The sequence below is a fragment of the Nansenia antarctica genome (genome assembly GCF_963989245.1).
Source record: "Nansenia antarctica genome assembly, chromosome: 3".
In the NCBI taxonomy this organism is placed as follows: domain Eukaryota; kingdom Metazoa; phylum Chordata; class Actinopteri; order Argentiniformes; family Microstomatidae; genus Nansenia; species Nansenia antarctica.
In genome coordinates this window covers 35883736-35897460 of record NC_137688.1, presented here as the reverse complement: position 1 = coordinate 35897460, position 13725 = coordinate 35883736, and positions in this window count along the sequence as shown.

Below are 13725 nucleotides of genomic sequence, written 5' to 3'. Positions count from 1 at the left end.
ATAATTTCTACTCTGTTTGGGAGTCACTTAGTCATAATGACCATGAGGGTGGGCGTACCTTACTCCCAACAGTTAAACCTGATATTCCTGTTCCTATTAACAGTGGGAACTCTATCTCACTGTACCAAGCTTACATTTATATAGTTTTGGTATTTAGCAGACGCCTTTTTCCAAAGCAACTTACAATATGTACATTTGTCTAAAGTAAGTCAATCATCTATCCATCAGTCATCGTAAGGAAAAAGTAATCTATGCTAGGGCCGGGGGCCATTGCCAGTCATAATGCTAGAAGAAGGAAGAATTTTGATTATTTCTTTTTTAAATGTATTTACAGTAGAGAAACTGTACAGGGGGATAGAAGAGATGAAGAGGTCTTAGGAATGACAGTTAAGGGATTGTTTACCTTCGTGTCAACCAAACAATACAATAAATCTGTCTGCAGTCTGTCGAGTCACACAGAAACCACAGAATGTGAATGTACACACAGCAACATGTTCAGAAACAGAGAGGAATAAGGCTGGAGGGCTGTGATTCATACTGATGTACAGAGGGAGGGAAACTCTAATGTAAAGCCTCACATGTGTTATTGCTGGATTGATACAGTATTCACACCCTCTCGTCAACACGTTCAACCACAGACTTTACATGGACTTTATTGTACGATCAATCATTTTCAGACCTAATAATACAGAAAGAAAAAAAAAACACCACCTTAAGTGTGTCCTGTAAGTACTTGCCTCTTCTGGGTTGAGAACAACTGGCAACACAACTGCTGCTGCTACTGCTGCTAATAAGATTCTCTATATTGTATTATATATTGACAGTATTTAATGTTATTACTGTTGATAGTTTATTGTTTAGCCATTATCTTTATTACATTCTGTTGTTGATGTTGATTGATGTTGTAGAGCTGATCTGCCTCAGGCCTTGTGTTGTATTGTATACTTCTGTAATAACACGTAAACAAGGTTTGACTTGACTGGAGGTTGATGCAGCTATGATGCATTATTATCTCATGATGCTCATATTATCTCATTATTATCTCATGTTGCTCATATTATTTCATTATTATCTCCTGATGCTCATATTATCTCATTATTATCTCCTGATGCTCATATTATCTCATTATTATCTCACAATTTCATGCTGTAATGTTTTTCTGCCTGATCTGAATCTGTCTTTAGTACTTACACACAGACTGAAAGCATTCACAGAGGTGTAAGACTTATAATATAATATTAATATAATATTCTCTGATATGGTCACACAACAAATCGTAGAGTAGGACGATATACTTTTGAACCGACTCGCTCAGTTCATGGAATCAGTCAATCAGTGTACCAAGTTGGTTTGTTCAGAGGCTGTTTGATTGTGTGTGTGTGTGTGTGTGTGTGTGTGTGTGTGTGTGTGTTTCTTAGTTTACTTTCCCATGCTGGGAAGCACCACTGTGTCACCCACTCCACCACTGCTTTAACCCCTGGATCTGGGCCAGTGTCCACGTTGGGCAACTGTTCACCATGCCTGTCAACACCGCCTGTCCAGCAAATACTATACACACACAGATTGGTCTGGGAACAACTTCGCTTTTTTGACATCCAAACAACATTGTGCAATAGTTGTTCATCCTTTTGCTCTATTCAGTTCCAGTCATACTGTACACATTGCCACTTCTTGACAGCAGTGCCTGTGTGTGCCAAAGTTACTATCAGCCAGCCAGTGATCAAAGCCTGGAGCTTCGAGCCTTGTAAACAACGCTGTCGCTTTCTAGTCCCACCCTGTATATTGTATGATATCCAGTTTGTTTACATTCTGCACATAGTAGAGGTGGTGAATTATACAGAGACAACATGTCAAATCCTCTGGTTTCCCAACAAATTTTGATAACTTAAACACTTAGTGTAACAGTTCAGTTGTCTGTTTAAAAAAAAAAAATCTATCATTCAATTATCACTTTATTTTTGTTGTTGTTGTTGTTGTTTGTGGTGTGAGCTGCTGTAATGGCTTAATTTGCCCTCGGGGATCAATAAAGTACCTACAGTATCTATCTATTTCAGTTCTAAGCTATTCAGCGTGAGCGCTATTCAAATCATTGTGTACAACGATATATGCCTGTCACCCAGCAAGTTCGCTAGGCAACTAAAGCACTTGGCTGATAAGAATATTCATCCCTTGGTCCTAGCCCTGTTTGGCCTCAGAGGACCAGGGGGTTAGAGGAGGTTAAAAGCCTGAGTTTTAAGAACCAAATAGGAGTTCAGTTGGCCCTGTTGAAGCACGGGAGTGGCTGTGGACAAGCAGTTGGCACTGGCGCACACAAGTCCCACTGTGAAAAACCAAGTAATGATTTAACAGTGTCCGTTTTGTGACCTTTCTGGCAAAACTTTGAGTTTTGAAGAAAATATATAACTGAAAAATAACTTTTTTCAAGTCAGCCAATACCTCTTTTGATTTGTAATAGAATATACAGGGTACCATATCCACAACTAAATTACAAATAGGCCTGCTGTACCAATCCTATTCAACTTTTCTTTACCAGATGTAACAGTAGACTTCAACCTTCACATTTTCAATCCTGAGAGCAAATGTAATTGATTAGACATGCCTTTTGACTGCAGTACAGTCTTTACAAGTATGCCAGGCCCTACAGTCTGAGTGTCATACTGAATAGATGGACATGAGCCAAAGGCCTACTCGACAAGTATCTATGACTCAAAAAACACTTACTCATCACAGGCATGAAAGCTGGAAGACAAACTCACGACGTCTGCTGAGGTCTTCCTAGGAGACAAGCCCTGTTTGCTGTCATTTCTTCATTCCAATAGTATGTTTTACAATGTGCTTCTGAAGGGCCGTACATGACGAATCTACCAACTGTCGGTCTGTTATTGATCATCCCTGCGCATTTGCTACTGAACTACCGCTATTTGTCAAGAGATTGTCAGTGCAGCTATCAGCCCTCTGCGTCTCAAGTTGGGGATATTTCAGGACTGACCAGAGGAACTGCTCATGACATTGAGCCTCCTTGGGGAACATTTTCATAAGCTGGACAGAGTATCTCGTGCTCAAGGATTTCAGTTTGTGAATAAACACAGTATAGCAATGCTTCAGTATTTAACTTTTTTTTTTTTTTTTTTCTGAGTGGGGCAGTCCCACTCATATTTTTTCATTTGATTGGATAGAGATAGTGAAGATAGACAGACAGGAAAGTAAGGAGAAGAGGGCATGTCAGCAAGGTGTGGGCCGGATTCGAAGCCATGCCGACATGGGCATAATGTGTGCACTGTAGGCTGTGGTGCTAGAGCCCTGGACCACCCCAGGCTACGTGCTATGATGTAGTATTAACTTCTGCTGTGCTTGACTAATTAGTGGCAAAGTACTGAGCAGCAATACGGTGATAACTGTTCCTAGACAATGTACTGTATGTCCTTGTTCTTCAGTGTCAGTAGAATATTGAATATCACGTCATGTGTATAACATTCATGTGATTTGGCTATTCCAATGCAAACAGCCCTGGTGGTGTTATTGTGTGCATTGTTAATAGCTGACAGCTGTGGGATTAACATTCCCCTGCTGGTTAGGGGTCACTGCACTAATTGGTCATAATGTCATAGAGGGACTCTTTCACACTGACACTTTCTCCTGCCTTATGGGGCTCAGCCATATTAAAGAGGCTAAGCAGGGCCTCAAAGGCAGTCTTAACCCCAACATTTCATTCAGCTATAGCAGAGGTTGGGATCGGAATGAAAGATCTGACAGATCTCGTGGGCATACAAAAAATAATATATATATAGTAGTATCGGAAATGTTTTCATCAAGTTTGCTCTAACCGCCTAACCACAGAAGGTACAGTAGATGATAAATGTGTTTAATTTGAATGCGCAAAATGATCTGTGTGATATCAAAAAGATGGACAAATGATGCTTTTTATCTGATAGATAACAGTCCCTCTTCCATAGTTGGGTATGTATGGAAATGAGTGGGATAAGGAAAGTAACTGACACTGCATTCCACTGCTCTGCTGACGACAGCCGCCATGAGTGTTCCGTGCATGTGCAGGGTATAAAGCGAGAGTGTCCTTCAGATAGAGGGACCAGGTCATAACAGTGTCACCAAAGGGCCACCGGCCACCCAGCCTAGGGTAAAGTAACATCATCTTTCTTGTCTGTCTTTTTCACACACACACACACACACACACGCACACACACACACACACACACACACACACACACACACACACACACAGCAGAAGCCAACCATGCAGACCAGCTGACCTTCTTTTTCATTTATGAATTATCACAGTGCAATCCTGCAAAAACTCCTCATTCAAGTAAGTAAAATGAAACAGATCTATGAGATATGTCAAACCTAACAGATCTATGAGATATGTCAGACCTAACAGATCTATGAGATATGTCATTTTATGCATTGTTATTTATTGCCCTGTTTATTTTTAGATGAAAACCAGAGAATGTTGGTTCAAAGGTTCACTTCCTTGCATTCCATAAATAGTGTAGCTCTGTCCATTTTCACTTCTGCCCCTTTTGAAAAGGTTCTCGTCGAAAGGGTTCACTAGTCTCGGCTGATATCACAGGGGTCATTTTGTGCATTGTTGCAGTGTCCGTCACATTGATGTTTCCTGTGGTTTTCTTTCTCTAACCCTAACCGAGTTTTACAGCCTAACCAGTCTATAACCGCTAAATCCAGTAGACAATTCGGCGGTAACCCGCCCCATCTGGCAACCCTGCACTCTAGACGCACTTGCTCTTATCTTTGCCGGCTTTCGCTGCACAAAAACTTCAAAATGAAACCGGTTGTAACGTTATCATGTTATCCTATATATGTTATCATGTTATCATATATATTATATATCATAAATCTAGATATACTTGCAGTATACAGAGTAGACATGTATCCTACAAAGAGACTTAGATTTAGATTTAGTAACCCCTATAGCCTACTTTCTTTTATTTCTCTTTTTGTTTCTTTTTATTTTACTTGATCTTTCCTGTGTGTGTGTGTGTGTGTGTGTGTGTGTGTGTGTGTGTGTGTGTGTGTGTGTGTGTGTGTGTGTGTGTGTTAGCAAAATACTGCTCAATATCCGCTATTATTGGTAGCCGCTCAATATGGAGAAGGCGGTGCTTCCTGTACCCATGAGCGGGATACTGTCTGTCTTTTAGTAGTATTGATCAACCCACTGGTCTTGTGCGAATAACATCCTGTGTGTGGCAGAACTGGTTGTTGGCTCAACATTACTGTAACAAATTGTTTCCAGGATGTCAAAATGCACTGTTAGTATTTATGTCCTTTAGAATTGTACTTTGTATGTGGACATAAATAAAGCATTTAAAATGTGTGTGTGTGTGTGTGTGTGTATGTGTGTTGTTACAACCCCAGCTCAAAGGAACGTAGCAACATAAAGGACACAACCAAGGTTTAAATGTAAAAGTAACTTGGTCTTTATTAACTCAACATAAGGAACTAAAGGGGAAATGGTGGTTGGGGAAGACACCATGATGTCACCGGTGATGTCACAGACACGTCACAGAGTGGTAATCGGATCCATCATCGGAGGAGCTGCTGTGGTCGTTGCCATAGCGACCGCGCCTCGCCGGGCCAGACACGAAGTCCTCTACGGCCGCCAGCCTGGTCTCCATGGAGATGAGCCTGCTGAGGATCTCTGCCTGCACCTCCAGACCCTGGCGGACCATGGAGGGCATGGGGGAGGGGCGACGCTGGTGGAGGGGGGGGGGGTCAGAGGTCAATTGGACGTGTGGGGGTTTTCGTTCTGAATGTCATCACTGAATTGTTACTGCTGGGTCTTACCTCTCTCTCTCCCTCCTTCTCTCTCTCCATCCCTTCCTCCTCTCTCTCCATCTATCCCTCCCTCCTCTCTCTCTCTCTCTCCCGCTCCATCCCTCCCTCCTCTCTCTCTCTCTCTCCCTATCTATCTCCCTCTCTCTCTCTCCCTATCCCTCCTCTCTCTCTCTCTCCCTCCCTCCTCCCTCTCTCTCCCTCCTCCTCCCTCCCTCCTCTGTCTCTCTCTCCCTCCTCCTCTCCTCTCCTCCATCAGTTACCTGCTTGTGTTCATCCCCTCTACGGCTGCTGTTGGTTATGAAGCGGACCAGGCAGAACCCGACCAGGCAGAATCCGACCAGGACCCAGAGCAGACAGGACCAGTCCTGGACCAGCCAGGAGGAGGCCTCACTCCAGACCCCCTGGGCGGCCACACCCCCCCACACCTGGGGGGGCATCTCCAGACCCACCTGGGACCAGGAGGAGGCCTCACTCCGGACCCCCTGGGCGGCGAAGGAGGGAGACCCAGACAACCTCTCACGGATCATCTCTGAACTCTCTTTATTCCTCTCTATTTCTCTTTCCTTGGGTATTTAGTCTTTCTGTCTCTCTCTTTTTCTCTGGGTAGCCTTTCTCTGTCTCTCTCTCTCTCTTTCTCTTTCTCTGGGTAATCTCTCTTTCTGTATGACCTGTTCTCTCTCTATCTCTCTCTCTGTCTGTCTGTCTCTCTCTCTGTCTGGCTGATCAGCTAATGAACAGTTTCAGCTCTAACACGGGGTTCCAAGGTTCTGAGTGGAATTAGAACTCCACACATGGAATTCTGTGTCTTTGTTTGTCACTTGGAATTCCTATTGTGATGTCAGATGATTGTGTAGCCCAGGCTTACAAACAACACTCCTCTGCTATATCAAGATATTAATTCCTTAAAAACACTTTTATTATTTTGAGGCTGAGAAAACATACATTTAATAGTGTAACTCATGTTAAAATAGTTATTACAATGTGGCTATAATTCATTTTGCATCCCCCCTTAAAAGCTATTTACCTAATTTACCTAATACTTTTTTCCTGTTTCATTCCACTTTATTCCACATAACTTTATTTGCATATGGACTCTGGATTGTTTGAGTTAATACCAACGTCTGGTGCAAATTTCACTTGAATAGGCTCATTGGAAATACATTTACTGGACAAAATGTTGATGTGCTCAATACTTATTTCCCCCACTGTATATGATGTAAATAGGTAAACAAGGAACTGTATCCAAAGATATCTGCTTATAATGGCTAACATGGAAGTTCATCAACTGTCAAAATGTGTCTTTTCTGCTTTTCATGGCAAATGGGGAATTAGGCTTCGTTCACACGGCAGTGAAATGTGATCCAAATCTTTTTTTTTTTTGCCGACATGCGACTCAGGTCTGATTTATGCATGACCGTGTGAACAGCCAAGTCACATGAAATCTGACTTTTTTAAATCCGACCTCGATCGCGTTCAGAGGTGGTATTATATCGGATACATATCTGATATTTAGCAACGCGCCCCCGTCTGAACTGTCAAGTCGCGTTTATGCGACTTTTACATCACTCTAGCAGGGTTGCCAGATGGGATTGACAATGTTGTAATGGCCACACTGTTCAAATTAAACACATTTATCACATGTTGTATTGTATGATGCCCTAAGAACTGAAGAAGAAGAAGAAGAAGGAGTCATAATTCTTTTTTTTGTGATCAAATGTTTCTTTATTTTCTTTTAAAACACACATAATGACAAAACAAGACAACAAGGCCACATCCTGCAATCAACGCCCCCAACAGCCCATACAACCATACCACAACACACACATTACAATATAGCTATCTAGGTATTAGGGACATACATTACAAGTCGGGACCCAAAACAAAAAAGAAAGTAAATCAAATAACCCCCACACACCCACCCCAGGGACCAGAGGACAACAGTCAATTACGATTGTGATAACCTACACTCAACTCAAAAGATTTTTAAGATCGACAGCTGTGGATATCCACAAATTAATATTTGCCTCTTTAGCACCATGCATACGGGCCGTAGAGAGTTCCAAATAAACAACATCCCAAAAACTTAAAACCCATTGTTTAAATGAAAGTGAATGTGGAGGCTTCCAACGCGTGGCAACCATTTTCTTTGCTGCCGTCAGACCAGCAAACAGAATGCGTTTTTTAGTTTGAGGGAGGGGTAACAGGGAAAGATCATTGAGGATCAATACAGAAGGAGAAGGGGGTATAGTCACAGAGAGCAGAGCAGAAAGTTTAGAAGCGACCATTACCCAAAACTCTGTAACCTCTGGACACTCCCAAATCATATGAAAAAATTTGCCCACAATCATTTCAGGATTCCTTGATGTTTGTAGGACATCTGACCACACTTTATCCCAGTCAAATTCTAGGTCTAAGTCCGGAATGTCCACCTTCCATACCGATCCAACTGCCAATGGCAGGTATGTTTTCTGCAGGAAGTACCTATATAATGTGGAAACTAAGCCCCTCGTACTACCCACCCTGTCCAGAACAACAAGCACCGGGTGCCTATGAAGTGGCTCCTTCCATGGGACCCCATAGGTTTTCATGGCAGCCCTTAGTTGTAAATAAAAGAAAAACGAGGAGCGTGGTAAATTAAAATGAATTCGTAACTCTTCAAAAGAGTGAAGACCTTTATCCCCAATAACATCGCCCAATGAATGAATACCCCTGTCAGCCCATTGTTGGAATCTAATCGGACGCCCCCCAATTAAGAGTGCATCATTATTAAATATTGGTGAGCAGGGGTTCCATCTAGAAGGCAGTTCTGCGCACCGCTCCCTTCGACGGTGGAACTGCGGGGTTTTGAGCAAGTCACAACAAAACACACGAGGTCTTCGCGGCTCACATGACTTTATTCTAAACGGAGGCAAGTCTGCTCGCTGGCCCGTTTGCATTTGGACCTCAACTCGGCACCACCGGTGACTTATAGCCCGTTATTCGCGAGGAGAAAACACAGGCGCCCGGACATTTCGCCAGCTAAGACTGCTGAGCAGAGATGGTTGAGTCTACACGGTTCTCACGCCTCGTATTAAGGACAGCCCCCTGCGCCGGGTTGAGCTTCATTCTCACAGAGCAGTATGTTATCGTAGGACCAGCCACACTTCACGAGCCACGACGAAAATTTCTGACCTGCCAGAAATTTGTCGGCAGGTCGTAGCCTCGTCTTTAGAACGTAAGAGCAATTAGTCGTTGATCGCTGACTCTCTCACACTGTGCGACTTACGACGTCCCGATTTGGCCTTACGACGCTAGGATGTCTCTACGACTACGCAACGTAGTCTGCGACAACAAATTCGTGGACAAATCGCACAGTGGGCAGGAGCCTTAAGCGGGGTACACACATAAGGAATTTCAAAATCTTAACAGAAATCTTATCTGAGACAGACCCCACACATGAAGAAACAAAATCTTGGATTTGAACAGCCTTGATCGTGTTGTGTGTGGTGTGCGCCAATTTACCCATTTCAGCACCCCACAGACATAAAGATGTTCGTTACGACAGACTCCAAACTCTCTAGTCTCGTTCCCCACGCTTCTTGATTGGCGAGCAGGGTTCCATCACTGTGAATATGGTGCTCCTTAAAATTACTTTAAAAATGCTTTTATTGAAATAAAACCTATGCTGATTCTGTTCAATCCTTTACTCCCTTTAAAGATGAATTAATAACACTGAGTTTGCGGGATCCGTTTTAAGTAGAATACTAACACACAAAAAAGAAAAAAGGAAGAAGCGGGGGGAGGAGTGGTGCGGGCGCTCTCTGATTGGTGCATCTGGGTTGCCAGATGGGAATGACATTTTCCACCCTAACCACAGTCTAAAACCGCTAATTTCACCAAACAATCTGGCAACCCTATGGTTTCTGGTCGGAAGTATTCATAGCTTTCATGTGACGTCACAGCATAGTGGAAACGCCCACCTGACGGGCAAAAGGCACTTTTTGCAGGCAAAACCCACGGGCAAAACCCACTTTTTGCGGGTTAATAACTTTGATTTCCCGTGGGTTAGGAAAATAATTCCAACGTGTCCGGAAAGAGGAGAAGCCAGGGAATCGAAGAGTTTTTGAATGGAGTCGATCCTCCACTCCTATCACCGTGGACACAGCAAGGAGCGAATTCCCGGGTAGAAATATCCCCTCGACCCTCTGTCAGCGGGAGTTCCGTCCAGCAGCGGTAGAACTCCCGAACGCCCGGTTGATCGAGTTTCGTATTAAAAGTATATCTTCTCGGGGTGTCAGCGAGGTGGTTAAGGGCTCAAAATGACCGTATACTGATGGTGAATTTAGCAATAATAGTCTTGTGTTAGTACCACCTCCATAACCGGTGTTATTCACGGAGAAAGCCGGTCAAGGACGCACCTTTTGCGGGTTAATAACTTTGATTCTCCGGGGGTTAGGAAAATAATTCCAACGTGTCCGGATAGAGGAGAAGACATGGAATCCAAACGTTTTTGAATGGAGTCGATCCTCCACTCCTATCACCGTCGTGTATCTTGATAGTTCTTCATCGGTGAGGTGGTCTAAATAGTAGGCAGCCGGTAAATCGCCATGTTGAGCGATGTTGCTATGATACTTTTTGCCCGTCAGGTTGGTGGTTGCTAGGGAAGAAACCACGTGACCACCGCTGGACTGGCCATACAATCTACCTGCCCGCTGGCAGGTGGGCCGCGCTAGTTTTGGGCCGGTCGGGACGACCCCCCCCCCCAAAAAAATTAATTTGTTCGGCCGACCCCAAACTAGCGCGGCCCAAAATAGCGCGGCATCAACTAGCGCTGAATCAAGCGGCGGCCCCCGTTTATACTAACACATGGGCTGGCCCAATCACATGCTTAGGCCCTGCTGTCCATCGGCCCCCTCCCCCTCTCTGATCCCTCGGCCGACAACCCAAGTGCAGTGTCATGTTCGTAGATAAGATAGTGAAAGGGGGTGCCCAGAAAATTAGGGAGAAAAAAAGTAAGAAGCTAGCAGAGGATGCCTCAAAATGTCAGAAACTGACAGATATGTTCTCTGGATCGACTGTGGGGGCTAGGCCTACTACAGATACAGCAGCCATGTCTCATCACCGTGGAGTACGTCAACAGTGAGTGAGTACACTGGTTCACACTTGCATTGGTATACTTGCTGTCCATGTCACTTACTCCGCTCTATAGTTTTTTTTTTACAAATGATATATTCAACAGACTGCCAGCATGTTGATCGGCGGTGTCGGACCGATTGTGTTGGGCCGGTCTGAGCCACATGGCAGGGCCTAATTTTTGTCCCAGTCCAGCCCTGCACGTGACTGAAAGCTATGAATAGAACGCATTTCACATTTACGATTGCCGGCCACGCCCATTTTCCGAGCAGGTTGCCGGGAGAGTTGATTGCACAATTGAAGAGAAGTGACTCTTAACACACCTCACACCACAGGATTCTGTTATAGGAAAATGTTAAGATCCATCTGATAACCGGGCGTTTTCTGTTGTTTTCAGACATCAGACATCCGAAAATCCTTATGTGTGTACCCCGCATTAAGCAACAAAAGTAGTAACGCTCTACAACACGAACAGGCTGATAGTACCACTTTGACAATTTGCATAGTATTAGCATCAACCGCCAAATAGTGCAAACAATTATAATAAAAAAAAGTGTAGTGATGTATACTACCAGCAGTGATAGATCACACAAACCTACCCTCAAACCGGGGGGCATGAGGAAAAACAGCCCAATCGTCAGCCCGACTGTGGTTACCCATCGATCGGATATGCACGAAAGTGCACTGTTCAACCTTTATCCCTGGAGGAAAGGACCTGCTCCTTCACATACAACTCCGCCTCTTCCCTGGTGCTGAAGATGTTATGTTTGCCGTCGAAAGTCAGTCTGAACCGGGCTGGGTGTAAAAACCCGAATTTGACACCCTGCTGGCCTCGGAGCATTTGCTTGACGTCGTTGAAGGCAGCTCTCTTCTTAGCAACAGCTGCCTTGAGATCAGGGAACAGGATGACACGTTTCCCATTATGAGTGAGCGGCCCCGCTTCTCTGGCGCGTCGGAGAATTTCCTCACGGACATGAAAAAAGTGGACCCTCGCTATGAAAGGACGGGACGCTCCTGGCCTCGGCTGGGAGTATAGCCTATGAGCCCGATCCAGCAATGGGGCTTCCTCGAGGTTCAGCATGGATTTCAGCAAGTTAGCCAACAACTCGCGAGGGTCGCGTGAGCCCTCAGCCTCGTCGATGCCCAGCACCCGAATGTTATTCCGGCGTGAGCGGCTCTCCAGGTCCTCGCATTTGTCTCGGATGGATGTTACCTCCGCTGTCAGAGAACGCACCTGCGCCTGGAGGTCGGTCGTCTCGTCGGACCAATGGGATAGTCCCTGCTCCAGCTCATCTATACGGGTAACCTGGGTGCCAACTTCAGCTTGAATGCCAGCCACCGCCTGGTGATGCTCGACTCTCACCGCAGCTATTTCAGTTTTCATCAGGTCAGCCAAGCTCTTTATTTTTGTGTCAACAGAGGTACAGATGTCATTCTTTGCAGCACTGATGTCATGCTTGATTCCCTTGATTTCCTCGCGCAGCCCGGCTATAGCCCCTAGTAGCACCGCTTCGGTAGAGCTAGCTTCGTTAATAGGGGCAGAGTTAGCATCAGGAGAGCTAGCCTGCATAGTAGCACGCGTGTGCGGCATTGTAGTAGCCACTGCTCACGATTTGGTGGCTATAGGTAAAAGCAAAAACTCTGAAAACGTAAATAAAAACGAGTATGATGATACTATAACACAGTAACAACTATTGGAGTGAAAAATAGGTGTTGATGATAACGGATTGAATAACGGATTCAAGAGCTCTGAACTTCATGTCCTACCCGCTCATCACGTAGACCGGAAGTCACCAAGGAGTCATAATTCTGTCGTTTCTCTCTCGTTTTGTACTAAAATGTTCAACTGTAAAAATAGAGCTTTACTTATTTAACTTAGAGGTTCAAGGACAGATGACATGGATTAAACTGTACTTCAATGAATGACAATAAAGCATTCTGTTTCTGACACACCAATTTGACTGTATGTTTATTTGTCACTCTGGTTATACGAGTACAATCGGGTGACATACTTCAGATTGTTTATGAACATGTGCCATTACTGTATGCCGCTTTTGATCTTGTCATGACACCCTTAGCTTAGAGGTATATGTGTTCAGTCAAATGAAAGCTCGAAATAAGGGTGTGGCTGTTCACCTTGTTTCTGAGACCATTTGTAGTAATGAATGAATGGTCTTTATTGTCATTGCTATAGTACAGGTACCAAACAACGAAATTTGGGAGGGGTGGCTCCCCTGGTGCTAGAAAAGAAAAAAAGAAACAAAAAGAAAAAAAAGGGAAAGGAGCTGGTTTACATAAATAAAGGCTATGTACACTATCCACTATACTATACTGTACAGATAAGACGACTAGGGTTGTCATATTGCACATAGTGTTATTGCACATTCATTTAAAGTGTCGCAGTTTGCAGGCTTGAAATGTACACATTTGTGCCTCAGCACTACACCTGATTTTTTCAATCCAGCAGCTGCCATCAATCCGTCCAGACTGTCCAGGGCCCAGAACCTAGGTCTTTGCTGTGTTCAGGGCCTGGATGGCCCTGGGGTAGTAAGAAACAGAGATCTAATTTTCTTATATCCCACTGTAGACTGAAGACTAATTTCTTCAGGCTACACCTTAACTGTCCCTCCCAAGACCTCTTCATCCCCTCTACCCCCCAATACAGACCTCTTCATCCCCTCTACCCCCCAATACAGACCTCTTCATCCCCTCTACCCCCCAATACAGACCTCTTCATCCCCTCTACCCCCCTGTACAGACCTCTTCATCCCCTCTATCCCCCAATACAGACCTCTTCATCCC